Source organism: Macaca thibetana, chromosome 6 (genome assembly GCF_024542745.1).
Source record: "Macaca thibetana thibetana isolate TM-01 chromosome 6, ASM2454274v1, whole genome shotgun sequence".
In the NCBI taxonomy this organism is placed as follows: Eukaryota; Metazoa; Chordata; class Mammalia; order Primates; family Cercopithecidae; genus Macaca; species Macaca thibetana.
In genome coordinates this window covers 23,185,514-23,209,394 of record NC_065583.1, presented here as the reverse complement: position 1 = coordinate 23,209,394, position 23,881 = coordinate 23,185,514, and the positions used below count along the sequence as shown (strand labels likewise).

At 41.6% G+C, this 23,881-nt stretch overlaps 1 long non-coding RNA gene across 3 annotated transcripts in view; it reads right to left on the bottom strand.

The window, feature by feature from the left end:
- Positions 1 to 8,963: 8,963 nt before the first annotated feature.
- LOC126956300 (uncharacterized) overlaps positions 8,964 to 23,881 on the bottom strand; it is a 40,899-nt gene continuing 25,981 nt past the window's right edge. For 2 of the 3 annotated variants that reach the window (XR_007726290.1, XR_007726288.1), the window contains 2 exons: positions 13,057 to 13,175; positions 8,964 to 10,076 (listed from right to left, as the gene is read on the bottom strand). This is a non-coding gene — a long non-coding RNA (uncharacterized LOC126956300). Of the gene's footprint in view, positions 10,077 to 13,056; positions 13,176 to 14,802; positions 15,035 to 23,881 lie in introns of all 3 variants that reach the window. The other variant, XR_007726289.1, reaches the window with a different exon arrangement.

Below are 23,881 nucleotides of genomic sequence, written 5' to 3'. Positions count from 1 at the left end.
GTAGCTTTGGGGAAGTTATGCAATCTCTCTGAGCCTAGCTTCCTTCACTTTCAAAATGGGACTTAGAGCATCTACCACAAGAAGAGTATTCTGAGAATTCAAGGACCTATTTATACATGTATATCTAAATGTGGGCATACATGGAAAACGAGATGAGAAACAGAAGGAAAGAGAGAAAGGGAGGCTAACACATGTTTATCACAGGTTAAGAGTGCAATAAACATCATCTTAATCTTTCTTTTCTCTAATTGGCCTACTATTAATCTCAAAAATCTTGACCTCAGGACACTTCTCAAGGGCTATCATAAAACATTGTTGTTTTTTCTGAATTCAGCACTAAGTCGTGTTCAGAGAGAACTGTTTGTTAGTTCTTAGAGGGAAGAGTTAGTTTATGACTTCTTAAAACAGGATTAATGCCTGAGACCTAGTTTGCTCCAGAAGCACTATGCTCCCATAGCACCCTGTACTCTCCCATCATAACCCAGAAGAGGGCTAGATGCTATCACTTGTTTCAATTTCTGTCTTCCCTGCCTGGCTATCAGTCCCCTGAAATCAGGGAGAGTGTCTGTCCTGTTCAATATCCACACCTAGCTTATGCCTGCCCATGCTAGCAAACCAATACCTGATTGTAGGAAAAGCTAGAAGGAGTTAAGTTGATGGGTGCAAAGTTTGAAATGGGTTATTAAAACGCTGTATGCATTTCAGGTACATTTCCATCTTTTTGATATTGATGTGCATAGGACAACCTGGCTCTCAAGGTTCTTCCCATAAAAGGAACCATTTTGGTCTTGCAGAACCATTTGTTCTTTCATTTACTTAACAAAATACATTTAGCATCAACTACATGCCAAGGATTTTTCTAGGTGCTGGGATACATACAGAAGTCACCTAAAGAGACCTAAGGCGACTCTAAGAGATCACATTCTAGTGGGAGAAAGCAGGCAACAAACACATATACAATATGCCCAGAGCTGTGAAGGAAGATTAAGGTAGATAACAGGGTGGGAAAATGAGAGGGGTGCTGTTTTAGATGGGATTCTCAGAGAGGCTCAGATAAAGGGAAATTTCAGCGGAGGCCTGCAGAAGTGAGGAACTGAGCCTGTGGGTATCAGAGGAAGTGGATTTGAGATAGCAGGATTGGCCAAAGTTAACTGTCATCATTGGCTTCCACTCTGATGGTGGTTGGAAGTCATAGGGGTGAGGGAAACTGTTGGAGCCAGCATGGTGATTGTGAAGGGAGCTTCATGCTTCTCAGTGCTAACGCAAGGCAACCCTGGCTCCTCTTTCAGGCAAATGCAGGTGGATGTGCTAGTCTTTGGGCAAGAGAAACTGTTGCGGCTTTGTTTTATATCTTGGCCAATATTCATACGAGGTTTTCAATGATGGAAAATGCAAATCTGCAGGAACGATTCCCACACTACCTGAAGGCCAAACACCTCTTTACATTACCCAGGTTGCCAAAGGGCCTGGCCATGACTCCTTGGCTCTGAGTGGGTGCTGGCCAGGAAAACAGCTCTTGGGAGCCAACGAAGGCAGATGCTAGTCCCCAGCACCTCTAGTCCATCACTGATGAGGAACAGAAAAGGTATGAGGGGGCAGGGGAACATGACACTCGTCCACAGAACACACACAGCAGCAGAGAGACAGTTAATCTTCTATCTAAAAGATTTTTGAGGCTGCTTAGAGAGAGGACATATTTCCAATTTCTCCTGAGAGGAGAAACTGATGGGAAAGTTGCACCTTCAGTCAGTCCCCAGCTCACAGAGAAGAGCCTGAAAAATCACACATGAGGAGATGTGAAACAGAACAACGGAGCTGAGAGCTCCTCTGAGAAACTTGGAGGCACAGTGGCAGCTGGAAAGCCTTGTTTTCCTCAGGTTTCCAAACTTCCCTCAACGAACTTCACTACTGGTCTCCGTCTGGTGTGAAATAATTAATTCTTTCAAATGACACATGGAGCCGCCGAGACCAGGGATGACTTTTCGTCATTTTAGAACCAGCAAGAAATGAATTTCTGCCACTCCTTTCTGGTTGTTTTGTTTTGTTGCTGTTTTTAAATCTGACCCTCCTCCCCATCAGTATTGATGCTGGCAGTTGAAAATGGGCAAGCGATGCTGTATTTATTTGGGGAAAGCTTGCCCTCATTTACTGTTTTTATTTTACACCCAATTGCTTTGGCCATGGGACACAGTCGTCTGCTGATCTGAAGAGCCAATAGCTGTATATTCACTTATTCCCTAGTTCTGGAGGTGGTGCAGTGCTTGCGAAAAGTCTAGAATGGAAAGAAAGCATACTAGACTAGGGTGCTATGAGAAGGTCAACCAGGTTGAATGGCTGCTCTCTTTTGGAATTCTCTCACAGAGTCTTGGGAATTGTTCATTGATCCACGATTATGTTTACTAACTGCTGATATGTACTGGGTGTCAGGATTATACAAATGGATAAAAATGTGATCCTCAAATTTTTTAATATAGATATATTTCTTTTATAGTGATAGGTTCTTGCTATGTTGCCCAGGCTGGTCTTGAACTCCTGGGCTCAAGTGATCTGCCCACCTTGGCCTCTCAAACTGTTGTGATTATAGGCATGAACCATGGTGTCTGGTCAATCTTCAATCTGGAGATCAGAGATTGGTAGGAGACCATAGTGAAAATAGAAAACTGAGGAAACAGTAGTGTTGTTGGTGGTTATCTGCCTGCACTTTATTTATTTTATTTTTTTTATTTTGAGACAGGGTCTTGCTCTGTCGCCCAAGCTGGAGTGCAGTGGTATGATCACAGATCACTGCAACTGCTGCCTCTCGCGTTCAAGTAATCATCCTTCCTCAGCCTCCTGAGTAGATGGGGCTATAGGTATAAGCCACCACAACCAACTCATTTTTGTATTTTTTGTAAAGACAGGTTTCACCATATTGTCCAGGCTGGTCTCAAACTCCTGAGCTCAAATGATCCACCCCCCTCAGCCTCCCAAAGTGCTGGGATTACAGGCATGAGCCATTGCACTGGCCTGCCTGCACTTTCTTCCCTTGCTCCTTCCCTCTCTCCTTCCCTCACTTTCTTCCACCCTCTCTCCCTCCCTCATTTCCTTCCTCCCTTCCTGCCTACTTCCCCCTTCATCACACATTATTGAGCACTTAGCCTGCAGCAATTACCAATTTACAAACGCATAAGACCAAATCATTACCCCCAATCCACTGGCTTTTTAGTATCAGTCAATATTGAGTGAGAAATGGTCAGCTTTAGAGGACCATTGGCTCTCAAATTGCTAGTCCTTCATTTTTCACTCCTTCAGCCACAGTCTCTAGAAACATCTCAGTGGACTGTGAATGCTTCCTTAGGGCGGGAACCCAGGTTTTCTGATTCTTCTGTACCTCCTGTCTACCTGGCACGGCATAACAGCTCACTAAGTATTGAATGAGTGAGTGAATGAATGAATAATATATTCACATCACCATCAAGTGGCTGAAAGATTTGACAATCCACTGGAAAACTGGATCTTCATAGGTGTCCAAACCAGATAATTCAAGCCACAGTTGGAAATTTACTTTGGGGTTTGAATTATATGCCGTACACATAATTCACTAAAAATATGTGGCTTTTCTGTCCAGGAGGTTCTGAGACCCATCTAGGAGTGACATTTACTCAAAGTATTTTGGCAGCTGTTTTGGAACTTCTTCCATTTCTTGAAAGCTAGGTTTCAGAAAGAATATTTTACTGACTCTCACAGGGAGGGTCCTGATTAGGCCCAGAGGGAGCTCAGGGATGTCCCAGGTGGAATCTCCCATGCCTGCTGCCCAGGCTGACCCCATGCCCTGCTGTGACGAGTCTGGACCTTTGCATTCTGGTAGCTTGTCTGTGTCATGTGACCTGGTGTGGTGAAAATGATGGAAGAAAATTGAATGTGAAGTTAGGGGCTCTTAGGGCAAATTGTGAAACTAGCTATGTGATCATGAGCCCTGTATAGTTCCCTATTGCTGTTGTAACAAATTATAACAAACACAGTAGCTTCAAACAGCACAAACGTATTATCTTACAATTCTGGATAGAAGGCCAAGACAAGTCTTAAGAGGCTAAAGTGAAGACGTCAGCAGGGCCAGTTCCTTATGGAAGCTCCAGTAGAGAATTCATTCTTTGCCTCTTTCACTTCTAGAGGCTGCCGGCATTCCTTGGGTCTTGGCCACATCCTTCCAGTCTCTGCTTCTGTGCTCAGAGCACTTTCTTCTCTATCATAATCAAATCTTCCTCTGCCTCCATCCTATAGGGACCCTTGTCCTTATAGAAGAGGATAATCTCTCCATCACAAGATCCTTAATTCAATCACATCTGCAATGTCTTTTTTTTTGGTATAGGAAGTAACATTCATGGTTTCCAGGAAATAGGATGTAGAAATTTTGAATGTGGGGTCATTATCTAGCCAATAACAAGCCCTTTAATCCTGATGAAACTGTCCTCATATACACATAAAATGATATGAAATTAATAATTATTTACGCTGTGTTCTACATCACTCTTCTACTGTAAAGACTATTAAAACACACAGTTTTGGCTAGGCGTGGTGGCTCACACCTGTAACTCCAGCACTTTGGGAGGCCAAGGCGGGTGGATCACCTGAGGCCAGGAGTTCAGGACCAGCCTGGCCAACATGGTGAAATCCTGTCTCTACTAAAAATACAAAAATTAGCCAGGTGTGGTGGCGGGTGCCTGTAATCACAGCTGCTCAGGAGGCTGAGGCACGAGAATCTCTTGAACCTGGGAGATGTAGGTTGCAGTGAACTGAGATCATGCCACTGCACTCCAGCCCAGGTGATAATGAGACTCTGTCTCAAAAACAACAACAACAACAACAACAACAAAAACAAAACAAAACAAAAACCCCACAGTTTATTATTGTCTCTACTACTACTACTCTACTAAAGGTAGTTGGACCCTGCTATATTTGCCAGTCAAAGCAAGTTTATGGTCCTCAAACAGGACTGTCTGTTTTAGTAAATTACCCCATTCTCATCCGGGCCTCAGTAAACTGACCTAGCAAGATTTGTCTGATTGTTATGTTTTTTTAAAGGTGCAGCTGACATGCTGCAAAGTACACAAATCTTAGATACAGCTCAATGAATTTTTACATATGTTTTCTCTTGAGGAACCAGATCCGGTTATAGAAAATTCCCAGCACCTTAATAAGGTTTCCTCATGTCTCTTCTGGACCAGTTCCCCCCAGGTAATCACCCTCCAGTCTGGATGAAAGTACCAGAAGTTCATAATTTCTCCACTGCTGTGTAGTATTCATTGTGTGAATATGCCACAGTTTATTTGCCCACTCTATTGTTGATGGACGTTTGGGTTGTTTACAGTTTGGGGCTATCACAAATGAAGCTGTCATGAGTATTCTGGTGCATATCTTTCAGTGGACATAAGCAGTCATTTCCAACAATCAAAAAAGCCCATCATAAAGAAAGAAAATATGGAAATGTAAAGGCAATTTTACCTTTAAATATGACGTAAAAAAATGATAACACATTCCATCTGTGATAGAGTTTTATGAACACAAAAACATGAGAAGATGTTCCCAAAGGTCAACTCAAATCTGGTGGAAGAATACCTGAGAAATCACAGCGAATTTCATGGCCATGATTTTATATTTGGGGCTATAGCCCTGATCAAGTGCTCTAGCTGACCCACATCAGGTAGGACAGTGAGCACCGGCAGGAAGTGAAACAAACTCACCATGTGTCTGTCTACAAGGTGGGAGGGCACAATTCAAAGGCATCCAAGAAAGATGCTGGTTGAAGAGAAAGGGGGAGGAGTTACTGGCAGCCGAAGGCTATGGAAATGTTGAAACAATCCATGTCAGTTTATTTCTCAGAGTTTCCATCTCGCGTTGGGTTTTTCTGGGGCAGATTAAGAAGGGGAATCAATTAATGTGAATCTCATGTTACTGCAAACAGTTGGAGGTCTTAATTGGGCCAGGAGTGAGCAGGTGGTCCTTCCCCAGCCAGCCAGCCTTTCACCTGTTAGTCAAATGAGGAGAGGGCCTCTATCGCTCATTAGCAACCATTTGTCACTTCGCACAGAGCTTTGAAAGGATTTCTTTGAACTTTGTTTGGGATTGATTTTCTGCATATGCTGAGCTGTTACTGAGAAACTCTGGGCAACTGTTCCTCTGTAACAAATGCATTAAAAGAAAGGGTGAGTGGATTTTAATAGCCTCCAAATTACATAGCCTAGAAGGGTGAGATTCTTTCCCAACCCCCAATTCACCTCACAAACCCTTCACTTTCTGTCATTGCATTATAATGAATAACAAGAACTTTATTTTTCTTAAGGGAACTGTCTTAAACTTTTGATTTTTTTAACTGCCTCTGGCTCCAGACTAAAATTGATTCAAAATGATGTTTAACTACAAATGGACTTTGTACCTTGACCTTGTCTCTCACTTTACAAGGAACATTCAGGCCTTTGCATTTTCAAGGGCTGGATTGGAGCACTGCCCAGATGGTCCTAGAAACCTTCTAGCCTCTTCTGACCTCTCTTCAGGGCAAGGGGCTATGACTGGCTTGCTCAATGCATTATATATCTTGAGTGTGCTCCACAGTGCCTAGTACAGAGATGATGCTCAATAAATATCTCTTGAATTAGTCAATTCAAAAAATATGTATTATGTTTGCCTTATGGTTTAAGGATAAAGGCATATGGTAACTTGCCATAGCCAAGGAGAATAGCTATTGTTCATTAGTTCTTCCAAAAAGTTATTGAGAGGAGCCAGTTTTATTTATGAGCTTATCTATGTGTTTGTTTAACTGAGTATAAGTGTAAAAGTTATTTGTTGTGAAAATTTTAGAAAACATACAGTTTTACAAAGTTATAATATACCCTCCCACAGAGCAGGGCCATATTTTAAAAAGCATGGGTGGTCCAACCAGAAGTAACCATCTTCACCCACATTTCTGTCGAAGATAGACATTGAGGAACTTATAACATGAGAATTTTTATTTTATTTTATTTTATTGAGACAGTGTCTCACTCTGTCATCCAGGCTGGAGTGCAGTGGTATAATCTTAGCTCGCTGCAGGCTCTGCCTCCCAGGTTCAAGTGATTCTCCTGCCTCAGCCTCCCGAGTAGCTGGGACTACAGGTGCCCACCACCATGCCCAGCTAATTTTTGTGTTTTTAGTAGAGACGGGGTTTTACCATGTTGGCCAGGCTGGTCTCGAACTCCTAACCTCAAGTGATCCGCCCACCTTGGCCTCCCAAAGTGTTGGGATTACAGGCATGAGTTACTGCGCCAGGTTGAGAACTCCTATTTAAATCCCTTGTTTGACTCTGTCTTAAAGAAAACAACAACAACAATAATAATAATGATAATAATAATAATAATAATAATAATAATAATAAATCCCTTGTTCTCTTTGTTCTTCTCTAGAACGAGAACATTTCCAGGGACTTTTTCTTTCTCTCCTCTTCTCTCTCTTCCTTCTGTCCCTCTCCCCCTCCCCTCCTCTCCCCTGTCCTTCTTTTCCCTTCTCTTCCCTCTCCCTTCCCTCTCTCCCCAACAGAACCCTCATCCTTGCTCCCCTGCCCCCCCACCCAATCCAATCTTCCTGCTGCTTCTGCTTTTCCCACCATGGGAGGATAATTCCCCTTCTGTGACTCCCAGTACATTTTCTGGAGAGAACCTGCCTGAGCAGTTTAAGTCCTTTGTCAGGGAGCAAGGACAGATGAAGGGAGAGTTCCCCTGCCACACACACCCCACAAATTAATAATTATCATCCCATCTCATGTAAAAAGTAAAAACCAAAAATTAAAATCATCTTTAATCTCACCATACAGACATAACCATTTAACACTTTTTTGTGACTATGTTATAAAATACAATTTTGCATCCTACTTTCTAACTTAGCATTTTGAGTGTTTCCCCATTGAATTAAATGTTATTCAAAAACCTGACTTAAAAGGGTTGCCAATAGGTAATCTTATGCAAGCCATACTGTTTTAAACAATTCCTTCTATTGTTGGGTTGATGTGAGATTTTGATATTTTTCTTCAATTCCATGCTAGAGGGAGGGCATTAACTCTAAGCAGTAGACTTTGCCAGAAGACAGGAACCAGTGTGATGAAAGGGGGGCACTTTCATTATGGACGTAGGTCTCAACATTTACTATATGCATTTTCCTCTTGCTGGTTTGGCCTCCTGGGGGTCAGAAACTGAAGCTGTAATCAGTGGAAGCCAAGAATGTGGGCTGCCAACTCCATTCACATTAGGAAGTTCCCAAATCTCCTGGGCTGCATCTTTCTTTAGGACCTGACAGATCCAGGCATAGTGTAAATTAAATAGGATGCGCCCAGCCAGATCTTCCTATCGTTCGCATTTCTGCACACAGGTCTGCAGCACCAAAGGGAATTTTACCACTGACCTCTAGTAAAAAAATAAAAACACATGTGTGTTAATGGACCTGGAATCCCCTCAACTGCTAGAATCAGAGTATGAGAAACTGGGGGCAGCGGTGGCATTTTGCAGTCCCAGTTTTATGAGTTTGGTTCACTCTACCAGATTTTTGTACTCTGTTCCTTCAGAACTGTGGAATGCCTGTAAACTCTAAAAATTGCACTGAACTTTGGGAATTGATTCAACCTCTGGACGCTAAAGAGATAAAAAATAAAATAAAAAGACGAACTGGTCAGAAGACAAGCTTCATCTCAGCATTTGATGTTCTTTCTATGCATAACTCCAGGACCATTTCTGCCTGAGCGTATCTGTAGGGGAGATAAACAATTGTCTTGGGAGCATCTGCCATGTGCTGTGCATGTCCCATTGCCGAGTAAGCACTTGCTGGTTGACACAGCCTTTCAGTAGGTGGAGTTTTGGGGAGCCAACACAGATCCATGTGGAGGTCAAGCTCATCTGTGAGAGGCCTCCAGTGTTGGTCGTTGGCCAAGATCATATTTCTAGATCACCAATGAGCACTGGTAGTTTTTGGTGCATTTTCTTTTACTCTGGCTAATGTTATGCTATTTGGTTAGGGAAAGGAGGTGTTCATTTCCTTGGTTTGCTCCCAAAGGTGGCTGTTCTGGCATGAAAATAAAAGATAAAGGTAAAAACTGACCAAAACTGGAATGGCAACAGTAATAAGTAGTCACATTGGTTTGTGTATGAGACAGGTGTGAATGCGACACTACTGTCTAACGACTGTCTCTTTGAGGATGTGTTATAATTTCTTGACACTAAACAAGGACAAACTCGAAGGTTGTGTTAATTGGGAGTGACAGCCTGTATCCAGCCTGTACTCATGTTTTGTTGAGGTTGACAAAAGTCGATTAAGCCAGGTACCTTGTACTGGGAATCAGACATTGCTTTTGACACTGACCTATCCTTTTCTACTAATATTAGCTCTTTAATGAGGTCATGCTGGTATCCATTTTTAATGTATAAAAAATTCATAAATACCTGACCTTTTAGCTGCTGAGGAGGACTTCATAATCTTGTCATCATCTGCATAGATCCCTGTTTTGCATGTTTTCTTCATATCTCCTTTTACTTCTGTGCCTTTTTCTTTAGATTGAAATATTCGAAATTACCAAGATCCATCCTCCTGTTAGAATTGCATGTCATTGTATTGTTTCAAAAGTTGCTCTATTGAAAAGCTGCGGGGGAAGGTGGGGACTTACAGCCTTTCTGTGTCTGTATCAGTAAACTTGTATTCTGTCTTTAGTGTGATGGCAACTTGGGAGCTCTGTGTAAACCACCAGGTCTTCTCTTTCCAGAATGCTCACCCAAGGAAGATCAACACAAAAAGGTTTTGCAAAGCCTATCTACAACACACTTCTAATGATTTTGTCGAATATGATGTTTTGGCAGATCTTTCCACCTTTTGCATTGAAGCAAATGCTAGAAACAACCACCTCTGTTATATTAGATGCAAAGTATCTGTATCTAGTTTGCTAGGTGTAATTCTAGTACATCCATGGTATTAGAAAACAGTAGTGCCATTTCAAAATTCTTGTCATTATCTGGACATTTCTTCATTTCCTTCTTTGTATTCTTCTCTTTGGTCTTGTAATATGATGTCACTGTTGGAATTAAACCCTGAAAAAGTGGATTCAGTTAAATATCACCAAAGAGTTAAAAAACTTAGATTTTCCCATCTGTACTTTGGTAAGGATATTTGAACACATAGCACCAGGCACTGGCAAAACTATAAGTTAAAAATGATCAGAAAAAAAATATGCTATCAGGAGATCAGATGAGAGAAGAAATTAAAGAGATGGAGTAGGTAGCTTCACAAGACAACTTGGACAGAGAGGGAGGAAACTGGGGTAAAATTAATAATGGTTTAAAGTGTTGATTATTCTGAGACTATTTCTAGGTAATAAACAGGAAAGCCTTAAAGAACCAGTGGATTGGCTCTGTAACAATAGAAGAGCAGACCAAATGATGGGTGGTGAGGATAATGTGGGGGCAGGGGTTCTAGCACAGAACCCTAAATCATTGAATAAGCTGTCCATGTTAAGGAGTTTCTTTAAACTGAGAAGTTTTGATAGTCAATGCCCTTGGGCTCAAAGTCTTTGAAATAACTCAGAAAGAGTAATTAGAGCCTTGCCATAGCACGACCCCGGGGGCCTATGCTTTGGGACCACTTTGTAACCGAGGCTGCCCTGTCACAAAGTGCTTCAAGTAATGTCAGAAACAAATCCTCCTTAGGCATGCTTTTTCCTTGGCTGATGGTTTTCATCTGGTGAAATCTGGGAACCTAAAAGAGTGAGGAACAAGGGGAGCTTTGAGCTATGGAATGTGCTGCAGGGTCTGACTGGAAGTGGGCTAGATCAAAACATGCATAGTGAAGGCTCCAAAAGAGGCTCACAAGAAAGTGGAGGGAGACATTGAGAGTTCTTAGTACTAAGCTGTTGTTTCTGGACATGTCTGATTCCAGGTCCCATTGGTAGAAACTTTGGAAAATAGATTACCATGGCACCTGGAGAGTCTGGCAGTGAGAAATGAGTGAACATTCCGGACAGAAAGGCAAACAGCATCCTTAGCACATTCTGGAAACCTCCCTGGTCTGTCTCCTGCGTGCCTTTTCATCCCACCTCTCACTACCCCCACTTCATTCATTCTAGTGTAATCATAATGATTTTGGAACAGGCCAAGATGGTTTCTGCCTTGGAATGTTCAGACTTCCCACTTCCTGCCTCTGACTCTTTTTCCTCCTTCAGGTTTCATCTTCAATTGCATCTCCTAAAACGGTGCTCTCTTAATCAACCTACCTAAATTACCTTATTGTTAGTCATGCAAAGTATCTGAAATTATCTTATAAAGGTGCCTGTATATCTTTGTCTTGCTTCTGGAGCATAAATTCCTTGACAACAAGGAGTGCGCCTGTTCTGTTCAGCACAGCCTTTTTGCATAGAACGGTGCCTGGCGTATAGTAACTGCTGAGTAAATATTTCTTGCATGGATAAATGAATAAGTAGACAAATGGGAGAACCAAGATGGGAACTGAGAGGAGGTGAACAGATAGAAAGCTTTGGGGTATAAGGACTTGACCTCGTCAGAAAAGAATTGAGCAAGGAAACAGCTCATGGGACCAAGTAAAACATCTAGCTGAGCTTAGCAGCAAATGCTGACTCGAAGAAATGCTACTGACCTAGGTGTCTTTAAATTCCTTCTAATTAGAGGTCAGTTTTGGACCTATAGGCTGGAGTATGGCTGAGCTTGCAGTAGGGTTAAGTCATTTTTAGAAACCAATTGGTTGACTTAGAAATCTAGGTGGATATTATAAACAAAATCTATAACCAGAATGGCAAACCTCTTGCAAGCATTACTGATAGATAACAGAATCTTTATTGCTTATCCCAGTTTCAGTAATCACCAACCACTGGAATGCAGACTTTGTTAGGGCAGGACTTTTGTCTTCTTCACTGTTTTATCCCCTGCATCTAGAACAGTGCTTTTATTTGTAAGTATGTGATAAATATTTGTTGAATTAAATATTTGATGATGGGCTCAAACAGATTCGACATATGAGATGCATCTCATTTGCCATCCCTGACCTAAAGCAAAAAGATAAGGAATTAAAACTGGGAATTGTTATCACAAAAAAGAACAACGAATCTGATAGTCTTAAGAAGTGTTTCCATGCTGAAGACTGGCAGCTGCCTTGCCATCACCCTAAAGTGCAAAGCCCGAGGCTGTTCCTTCAATTTGCTGTATATTTGGAGCCACTCAGCTCAAGTCCAAGATGGATTACCCTTGCTCCTGATTATACTACTTAGTAAAAAACACTATAGCATTATATGGGGTAATTGTCATATGCTATGAGTACATCAATTCAATATGTATTTATTGCCTGCTACATACCCATACTATCCTTCATGATGAGGTTGTAAGCCTGAATTTCTGCTTCCAAATAGGAAGCTTTCTCCAGCAGTCATTTCTCAGAAAGTGACTGTTCAAAGAGTAGTTTCTCCAGCATCATTTTATTTATTAATACACTGTTTATCCATCTAAGGGACAAAGCTGGGATTGCACATGAGTTTCATATAAAAGGGCACGATCTCCCTTTACTCATTCACTTATATTACCAATGTTTTTTGAGAACCTACTGTGTGTTACCACTGTGAACAAAGCTGAGTTCTTTCCATGGAGATTACATTTTAATAAGGAAGATAGACAATTAATAAATCAAAATGCAAATGTATAATCTCAGATAATGACAAATTTTTTCTTTCAGTAGAGTAGTGGAGGCTGAAACTTGTTTAGAATGGATTTGAAAAAGAATATTAGGAGCTACAGATGGAATTACAAGGCAATTTTAAAAAATAGGTTTTGTTTTAAAAGAAGCCAAGAAAATTGGTTGTAGGAGTATTGGGGTCAAGCGTTTGATTAAGATGAGAGCTATTTTCAGAGACGATGAAAATGATCCACTGGATGGGAAAACGTTGCGGGAGAGAGGGGACAATTGCAGAAGCAGTGTGGTGGAGGAGGCATGAGGGGATGGGATGGAGTACACACATGTACCTCCCTCTGCAGGCACGTGGCTTTTCCTCTGAGGGAAGAGAAGACCCACCTGTTCAGGAAGTGGGGAGACGCGCTTACTCTAGTTCCCATCCATTTCCTCATGTCAGTCTGTTTTCAGCCACAGTGGGGGAGACTAAGACAGTTCAGTAGCTGGCTCATGACTGAGTCCTGGAATGTCAAAAGAAATTAGGTGAAATTTTTGCCCTCAAAGACATCCCAGTCTGGTAGACCCCTAAACAAATGTATCCCTTATTCTCACATTCACAAGAGGCTTCCCTTGGAGAATGACTTGATCATTAAATCAATTGGGTGGAATCATTTTGAATCCACATTTTAAACCTTTCTTTCTTTCACACCATTCTTGAATATGTTGCCTTGAATTCACAAACTCCAATTAAGTATACTTGGCTAATAACTTCACCATGAAAATATCTCAAACTATTAAAGTATTGAATAAAGTATTCTGCTTTTGACACTCTCCACAAACCTCAGAGGATTTGAAAAACTTGAAGTATGCAGAGGGAAATCAGACTAAATGCTCACATATATTTTATTAGGAACACTTTTTTAAAAACATGAAGACAAGGAAAAAAAAAAAAAAGACCAAATTCAATTTTTGAGCCTGGCACTTCAACTTCTCTACACTTTATTCTAAACAGGAAAAATAAAATCAGCTTTGTTCCTCAGCATATGCTTTTGACGTTTTTTTCCTTGAAGTCTGTGAATTATTAATAAACTAATTTCTCTTTATAGTTCAATCTTTGGAGATTTAAAGTACTCACTCAAATGCATGGGGAAGAGATAGAGCTTCAGTTCCAATCAGTTCCAATCCTCTCTGGAGATACTGGCCTTGAGGTATCTCTGAGTCTTTGATATCAATCTTTGATTCGACTGGGAATTTCTGATCATTTCTAGAACTAGTTTGTTAATACCACTTAATGCCCTGTTTAAGTGGAGCCATTTCTGCTAGCTGATTTTATGCTCTCACTTCGCTTCTGCAATATTTTATGTGTGTGTTTATATAGCATATATAGGTACCTATATCTCTCTATATAGTTATACTTGATGGATTATTTCATGGTGAGTTGTACTAGAAGGCAGGGCTTTTGATGACAGAGGATGTCCAGTAAATTAACAGCTCTTATAATAAACCATGTTGGATCTAAGTACCACCAAGAGTGCTTCCTCCCTGCTCAGTAGAGCTTAGAGGAAAGACTTGTCCCTATAGAGAAAGGAAGTTTGCCAAAAACCAGAACTGCCCAGCAGAAAAATAGATGAGCTCTGGATTAAATTTCTTCCCTCCACTCTGCTCCAATGGCTGTGTTAAAAGGTGGATCCCGGTGACCAATGGTCAGAGGTGAGGGAGAGGGGATTTCTCCATCAGCTGGGAGTTTGGATAATTGAGCTGAAGTCACTTCCAACATTATAATTCTGTTGCCTCCTGTAGCCTCAATACATGAGAATTACCACTCCTTTTTTTTTTTTTTTCTTTTGTAGACAGAGAAACTGAGACACTGACTTTAATTGACTTGCCTGATATTCTGCAAGGGATTGAGCATGCTTTCTCACTTACTGGGTAGATCTTAGGGGGATTCAGATTCTGGGTGAGGTCTTCTGTCTCTGATCTCTGGTCTATTTATTGATCCAAAAGTGAAAAAAAATTCCAGCAAACATAGGCTAAGCAGTATGCACCAGTTCCCTGCTCCTCTCTTCCTTGTCATTCTCTGGGGGACGTGGTTTCAACACGGAACTGGCCCCTGCCTTTACTTTCCCCTCTACCTCTTCCCTTAATGACCTGCTGCATTTCCAGAATATAATGATTGAGCCAGAGTCACCAGGCGAGCACGTTGAAAGGGCTGCTTAGCGGGAGCACTGCAGAATGAGATTCTCCACCTGAATGGACTCTTTCCCGGCATTGCCAGCCCACGTAGACAGTGAACTTGCCTCTCTCCAGAGGAGGTCTGGATCAGAACCACAGAGGGAAGGGGTAGGGGAGAGGGAAAGCAGAGATAAAAGGAAAGCTTTTCCTTAAAAAAAAAAAAAAATGTTAAAGCCAGTTCTATTCTTAGACTTTATTTACTTTTTTGTTTGGCTTCAGGGGTTAAAGGGCTCACAGTAATGGAAACTGGAGGCCACCGATTTATTGCACTTCCTCTAGATTTTCTGGGTGGATTTGTTTGGTGGTAAGCATGAGCTTCTTCAGCCTTTCTCACCCAGGACCTTAACCTTGATCCAGCTGTAGGAACTCCGCACTTGAGAACCTGGGAAAACCAGACAATCTTAGACTCTAGGGGTTGTGCATATGAAAATGCACTGGCTTTTACCAACATCTCCCCCTTTCTTTAAGGACTCAGAAAGCATTAGAATGAAAAGACCTATTTGTCAAAGAAAAATGTTTCACATTTTGTGAAATATTTGGTCATTTCCATTTTTATTTAAAAGAGTTGTATTTTTTCCTACTTCTCTCAATCATACTCCTGTTCTTCATCTAAAGACATATCTCCCTGTCCCACCATTATTCATACTGAAAAAATGGATGGGTTGAGTCTGCAACATTTCTTTGTAGGGATGGATTTGATATCCTTTGGATCTTACTTATTTATTTATTTATTTGAAGGAACAATAGTATCTTAAAGATGTCATGGCACATTTCTAATATGTATTGTATCCGTCAGGGTTCTCCAGATAAGTGGAACCAGAAATGGCTCTCACAATCTTGGGGACTAGCACATACAGAGGCTGCATGGCAGCCTGGCAAGCTGGAAACTCAGGCAGGAGTTAATGCTGCTGCTTGAGGCATAATATTATCTTCTCTGGGAGACCTTAGTTTTTACTTCTTAAGGCCTCCAACTGATTGGATGTGGCCCACTTACCCCATCACTGGTGCTTTCCTTATTTAAAGCCAAATGGCTATAGATGTTAACTACATGTGCAAAATATCTTCACAAAAACACCTAACTTAGTGCTTGATAGGAAGTGAGTACTGTAACCTAGCCAAGTTGACAAAGACAATTAACGTCACATGCACCTGCCTCTCCTCCCATTTGTATGTCCTGGCACTCTCCAATTTATTCACCTGTCTATGTAACTCCAGTCACCACCCTAGTCGGAGTTGGCATCATCTCTCCTGGTCCAATGCAATTGTTTGCTAATGTTTCTCCCTGCCTACGCTTTTGCTTCTGATTAAGCTGTTCTCCACTCTACAGCCAGAATGATTTTTTTTTTCAAGATGTGGTCCTAGTCCTTTACTTCCCTGGTTAAAATCACTCAGTTGAATTTGCCTGGATCCAAGGTCAGTCATGACAACTTAACACTGCCTACAAGACCCTGCTGGGTCTCTCCCTGCCCACTTCTGCAGCTCCTTCTTGCTTTCTGCATTCCAGCCACACTAACCCTGAAATTGTGTTCTTGCATTTTATCATGTTCCCTTATGCCACAGGGTCTGTTTCTTCTGCCTGAAAGGTGGTTCCCTCCCACTGTGCCTGGGTAACTCCTACCCCACCTTCCTATAATAGGCAGATTTACTCCCTTAGGGGAGCCTTTCTCAACCACCCTGACCAGAACAAATCCTCCAAAGATGTATTTTCACAGTCCACACCTCTCCTTTGGAGGACACATTGCACTGGACACTTTGCATTTATTTGTGTAATTATTGGCATATGTCTATGTTCCACACATGAAGATAGCAACGATAACTTTCTCGTTCATCACCACATATCTAATGTCTAGCATGGTGCTGATACCTAGAGGGTACTCAATAGATAGTATCAACTGAATACATAAATGAATCACCCGAGTTAGGGTGCAAGTCATGACTAACATCCTCCTACCGCTTCCCTGGGGCACCTACCTCATGCTGCTCCTCCCACCTCTTGAGCATAACCACAGTTGCCTCTGACTTACAACTTTGCATCACAGTTGGGCACTGAGATCAGGAGTTTTGAAAATGGCCAGGCGATCTTCTGTGTTGACTGCCTCTCCACTCATTTGGGCTGCTCTAATGAGCTTGTTTAGTACCCAGAAGAGCCATAACCCACTGCACATGCCTACTGTCTTTAGTTCATCATACATGGTCATAGTTTTGAGTACATCTCAAGGTTTTAAAATCAGAGTATTTCATCTAAAACTGTAAATGTATGACTTATCACAAAAGAAGACCTGTCATTCCATAGGGCAAAAAGTCATCTTGAGTTAAGTAGCAGCTGTCCACATAAGAAAGGATGGGTGACCCATAGTTCAGCACATCCCTGTGGGTCTACTGCACTCGCTCAGATGGGCCACCTGAGTCCTGAGTACAGCAGAGTTGAGGCTCCTGCTGTAACTGCCAGTAAGCTACCAACAGGCACATTTGTTCCTCTCTTTCTTCTCCTCTTCTGTATAATAAACTCTAAGGAATGTCTTCTAGGGGGAGAAAAACATGCAATGGTTTAAAAACAGTGAAAGAGCAATCTGACAGCTCAAATCTCTGGTGGTGTCTATCAATGCCATCTTCTATAGGCTGTAGCTGACCAAAACAATGTCAGCAGCCTGGGATCCACTTAACTGTCTTGATTTGGGTGGGCCAAGGATGAAGCCAAGCTATGAATGTACTGTCAATTTCTCTACAAAAGCCAAAACTATTGCTGTATTCATTCACCAGTTGCTTTTGTTTGTAGAATGGAAGTGAATGTACTTAGCAGACCCAACAACCAAAATGGTACCATCTGAAGTCCGTGCACATGAATCTTTTACAGCCTGACTTCTCCCGGGAACTTAAGTAAATTCCCTGGGCTTGTGACCTTCCACTGGACACAATACAAAGGGTCATTATTTGCTTGATTCTCATGCTTGAAGGAAAAAAAAAAAAGAAGGAAGTCCAGATGAAAGTTAAAAATAGGGCATGTGAATTTAGTGCGAGTTTCTCTGGGATCATAAGTCTGGTAAAGAGAAAAAAAGAAGGAAGAAAAAATAGACACCATATTAAATGAGCTTCCAGGAAGAATGTTATTTGCTCACAAATATTTATCCAGAGAACTCCTCAGACTAATTCCTCATTAACAAAAGTGTCCTGGAATGCAGGTGGAATTCATCAGAGCAGCCTCAAAGGAAACTTGAGAACTGAACTCAGAAAAATCCCCAGCATAGAGACATTGTTCCTGCTCTGTGCAACTTTCCCAATTGCTCTTCTCCTTGCTACTGAGTATCTTTTGAATAATACCTAGAATACACAGGCACACACACATACATAAATATCCCCCACACATCCCCCATACATATGCAGGGCTTTCTGGAAGTTAGAATTTTGTTTTGGGTCATATGGCTGAGACAGAAAAGAATAAACATGCAGTTGCCAAATCCCATGTGTCCATAGTAAGAGGGGCCCCTTCTTCTTTGCAGATACGATTCACTTATAATAAACAAAGAGTGTTTTCTAAAATTTTGTCTGCAGGGAGGGTTAAATCTAAACTTCCCACCCTGTCTCAGAAGCATTATTCCAATCAGGGAATTATGTCACAGGTGGAGACGTGTCCCTGGGAAAGAAAGCATCTGCTTCCATGCAAATGTCATCAGTAATAAAGAAAGATGGGGAAGCCATGTGATCCAGGAATTGGATCGTGTCCATATCAGGTCTGCTTTTCAGTTGTAAAAACAGTAAGTTACCCTCGATTAGTCTTATGCACTGGGTGAAAACCTTTTTTTAAGCTTTACCAGGTTCCAGAAAGAGGCAAGAGCACTTGGCAAAGGCTTTAGAAAATGATCGTTTCTTAATTCTGCTACAAACTCCAAATGCCACTTCCTGGTTCAGAAGCAAGAGGCTTGGGGGAAAATAAGTTGGCGCTCATAAAAACACTCAAAGGGCATACTGGTCATCAAACAGCTCTGAGCAAACTGTATTTGCAAATGAATCTGAAAACATGTGGATTCAATTTTCCTTGAAATGCCCAGAGGTTAAAAAATTAAAGGGAAAATGTTTGGCAGAAAGAGCCTGGGGTTTGGCTATGTGCATAAGTTTCTGAAAAATAAATTGATTGTTTTGCCGGGGAACAAGTATTACCTGGTTCCCCTTCTCAATCACATCTCTAACTTCATTATCAATGGCCCCATTTCTCATTGTGCCTGCAACGTGGACAGAAGAGTTGAGTTCATTTGGTAAGATAGCACATTTTATTCATTCCCAGCATGTTCTTGTATGTGGCAAACCCAGAATTTCAGAACTGTCATGGGTTTCAACTCTAGTAACATCGTGGCAAGAAAACCATCTGCTAGCAAAATTGTTTCTTCTTTGCCCATTGCATCCCATCTGCCTTCACCCATCAGGTTTTACCCCTCTTTTTCCTTTCTTCAGTCCACCAAAATAATACCTTTATTATGACCAAATAAACATAGGCCAATATGGAAGTGCTTTAGAGCAAATCCAAATTGTTTTAAAAGATTATGAAAATAGAGTGGGTGGGGGAAAAATTACATCTGTGAAAAAGCAGTGATTAGCCTTAAAACAATGTGAGGCCAACGGTACAGAGTCCCATTTACGAGATGATGTGTGTTGCCCGTAAGTGGCTGTTCCTGGTCTCTGAGGTAGCAAAGTTGTCACATGGTTCTGTTGTTGCCATGGCAATAATCTGTAATTGTGCAGAAAATCCACAGAACTAGTGAGCAACTCCTTAGTGGATTGGGCTGAAAGAAAATCAAGCCCGTGAAAGCACTGAATTGATGTGGTTATGAAAGTGCGTTGGCCAAGCTGGCTTTCCTTCCCCTGACCCCCATCTAACTATGGTGAACGCCCTCATGTATGTATATTTTTGTCACTTCTGTGTTCATAACCAGTGAAAGGTATAAATCCTACTCAGCTCAGGAAAAGCCTCAGCTCACTCGTTAAAATTCTGAACACACAGTTTGTAATCTACAGGGTGGGAATTGTGGCTTTTTTGGCTGCTGGAACTTCTTGACCCCAGACTAGCGTTGAGGACCAATGCCTGATTTGTACATCTAAGTGAAACAACATTTTAAACACATTAGGGTCTCCCCAAGCCCAGGTGGGTGTTTTCCCCCGAGCAGAGGCACCAAGAACATGCTGGGCAGGCGAGTGAAGCTCTGAGGATGTGTTACCCCTGGGTAGCTTGGCAACAGAGTATACACACATGTACAACACACCCATCTGAAAACATGCCAATACTCCCTGCCTTTAAGCTAGCTAATACAAACCATGCCCAAAATACAGCCAGGAAATGGAGGGTAGGTGGTATTTCCCCCTCCTGCGGGGAAATGCTGCATGACATGCATAGATGCTGCATGACATTTATGCATGTATCAGCAGTCAACCCCAAATAGTTGAGGGCATGAATGAGTGCGGGGGCCCCTGACAGAAAACTGAACAGGAAGAGAAGCCAGACAAATCACTGTCATGGTCCAAAGAACAGTGAGAATCCCATGGGAATGCAGCTTCCAAGCAGATCCCATGAGAACATCTGGGATGAAGACACTCACGCCAGGCCCTAAACCCAGACTCATTAGTAAGAGTGCTTCATTTCTTCTCATTTTTAAATTTATCTTCTCATATACCATAAGTATGATTTTCTTTCCTTCTGCACATTTTCTTACTGGGAGTAGGAAAAGGATGTTGGAGAATGAATATGAAGCTGTACATTGGGGTGCTTTCTCCTGGATACCTTCTCATTTGGGATTACTCAACTACAAGCAACAGAAACTCATTCTGCCTAATTTAAGCAGAGAGGAAGGTGACATAGGAGAGTGAAGGACTTGCAGATATGGGCAAGTATTGAGAATTAGGATAAGAAATGGAGAGGAAACCAACAGCTTAGGGGTTTACATAGCAAGAGAGAGAGAGAAAAAAATCTGATCACAGTTTCCTACTAGAAACTTTAGCTTCAACTATTTTTCTTTTCTGACATCTTTCTCGAGAGTCAAAGTTTTTGGGGAAAAAAATTCGGATGGCCTAATTTGGATCACGACTCCAATTCTTTCTTGGTGGGGGTGGGGATGTGTAGGAGGAGAAAACAGAGAGTCTAACCCTTAAATAAGAGTCTCATCAAGATTCCACAGAATGGGAGGGAGAGAATTTTTCCAAAGAAAAATTAAGGTGCATTTATGGAAGGGGATTGTATACTGTGATGGATAGTCGTGGCGTTGGCATGAGAAGAGAGAATTCAACAATAAATCTTGGAGGGAAATTTGCAAGATGGAAACGCCAGTCATTCATTTCATGTTAGTGTGCCTGTGCAGAGATTTGCTAAGCAAAATGGGAACAGAGATGTAGTAGATGGAGAATGAGTGAGAGAGCTAGTCTAGAAAACATTTTGTTTGGCATCTTCTTCCTGAAAGAATCAAGAGGAAAGACAACAACCTGATTTGACACCAGCTATGCTAATGGGGCAGACTTCCTGCTAGTCAAAGCTCCCCATTAATGTCCACTTCTCAGCATGTCTGATTATGGGTTGAAGTTGACCGATCAGCAAACTACTCAATTATAAGCCCATCTTCTCCCTGTGGTGCCACTAATTAAAACAGGAACCATGTTGCAGCTCACACACTCCATGGAGTTCTACCTTCCAAAAGCTGAATTAGTCACAACAATTAGCCATTGTAAGTGGAATTCAGCCTCCTTTTTCCTTTCCTCAACCCCACTCCAGTTTGGTGTGAATTCATCTCTGAAAAACCTTCCCTTGGGATTAGTGATCTCCCTGATACCCTTCGTGTGAGATAGAAGCACACGTGGTGGCAGATTTGAAACACAACCCCAAAATGCAGCTATGTGGAAAACTCAATGTTCTGGAATGCCCTGACCTTTTGTCCTGCTAATCATCATGTTTTTCCCCTGAAATCACATCTTGAAGGGTATTCCTACATGTACTTAATTTTTAAGAGGGAGAGAGGGGAAAAAAACCAACATGGATCAGTACCCTTCTAATAGCAGGAGATCTGTTCTGCAGACAGCTGGGACAAACTATAATCTTTTTTCTTTTTCTGTCTTGATAAACGTAACGGGCCACTTTGGTAATTTCAGCTGTAAATGCACTTCTCTATAACAGGATGATGTTTCCCAGTGCAGAAGAGGAGAGAGAAAAGATGTTGAGAATCAGTGTGATGACAGGACAGAGGTATAGGCGCTTGCTACATAGCCACAGAGCACATCCCAAACTCACTTGAACATCAAGCCCATGGCTTCCTGACCAGAGGGAGGAACTTTTGTAAACTGTTCAAGGTCCAGTTCAAATCTCCATTAGTATTGAAATCAATATCCCTGGCTGGAAACAAGATGACATTTCTGGCTTCCTTCCAAAGGGACTGCCAATTAGCCTCCAGCAGAAAGATCCCTGCCCACACTTCTCTTAATGTTCCTTCTTCCTTGAAAAAAGGCAACTCTAGATGCTCTTGCCTTTTTATACAAACTTTTCCATTCAGCATTTGATAGCTCCATTGTTTTCTTCCCCAGATGAAACGAAGCAGAAGTTTCTCTATCAAAATATTTTCTTCTCAAAACAGCTGTGCATACTTAAAAGTTTCTAAGAACATCAGTTTGTACACAATTGTAGAAGAGCAGACCATCCTCAGAGTCATTGCATAAATTCAGTATTGTTAAGTGAGAATAGAGCATATCTAAATGTTTCATGGATCACAGTGGTTAAGTGCCTCAACAATGGAGTCAAAAAGACTTCAGTTTCAATTCTGAAATCACTAGTTAATATTTTGCATTTTGGACAAAACTTCTGAGTATGTGGCCAGTCAACATGGGAAGAGGGAAGGGATTTCTGGAGCTCTGGTTCTCTTGTGTCATGCTTTCGGAGCACCTGCACTGGGCTCCTGACAATCTGTGTGCCTCCATCTTAGCCAGACCTCTCTGCCCCTTCGTTCCCACCACTTGTCTTCAACAGGGTCATGTCTTCAGTTCCACTTCCTTTACCTTGGGCAGGCTGTCCAAGATGGGGTATGGAGAAGAGCTGCAGATGACTCAGAAAATCCCACTTATTTATCAAGTTTCTTTATCCCACATGGTTTCAGCCAAAATGAGAAGGTACTTGTTGCATGACAAAATGGAGCAGCACACACACACACACACGCATATACACACAAGCTATACTGTTACACTCTGACACACAGACACATGCTGACAGGAAACACTCAATGACTACCTGCTTATTAACTCTTGATGAGACATCTTAGAAATGAAGATTATTTTGTTTATCTCACATGTTATAGATTGATCTAGGATAGGGTGACACATTGATTTTAATCAAAGCTCTGGTCAGTTCAGAGAGGGAGAGATGGAGTCTGCTGGTGAGCAGTTTACTCGACTAGAGTGCTTTTCTGAGAGCCCACACTTCAAGCAGGGAACAAGAGCTAGGCTGGGCTAATGAGGATGCTAGAAGGCAGGGAAGAGTGATATTAGGATGGTGGGTGGGTGGAGAGCAGGAAATGGCATGGCCGGCTCTTACACAGGCTCATGTTGCTCACTGTCATATACAATAAATCTGCTCCAAATGTTAAGAGCAATTAAATAAAAGAGAGAATACGAATGTGGAAAAAAGCTATTGTAATTGGATATTCCAGAACTTGAGACTTGGGCATAATGTTTTTATAATAGTGTATATAAGAGTCTTCTCTTCAATAGCCTAACAAGGATTAAGTAATTGAACAACATTATTTCAAAATATTTTCTGGGTTGGATCTTATGTTCCAGCATCTCAAATACACACAGTTCCAGTTATGAGAATCTGTCATGTTAGGACAACAAGATCCAGCCTGCAGAACATCTGGCTTCAACCAATGTTCTCAATCTTTTGTTTTTATAAGCAGTAAATGTAGAGGGCCACGTTTGTGTGCTTGGGTGATTTGATTCACTGAATGCACACATAATTTTGGCCACTCGTTATGACTAG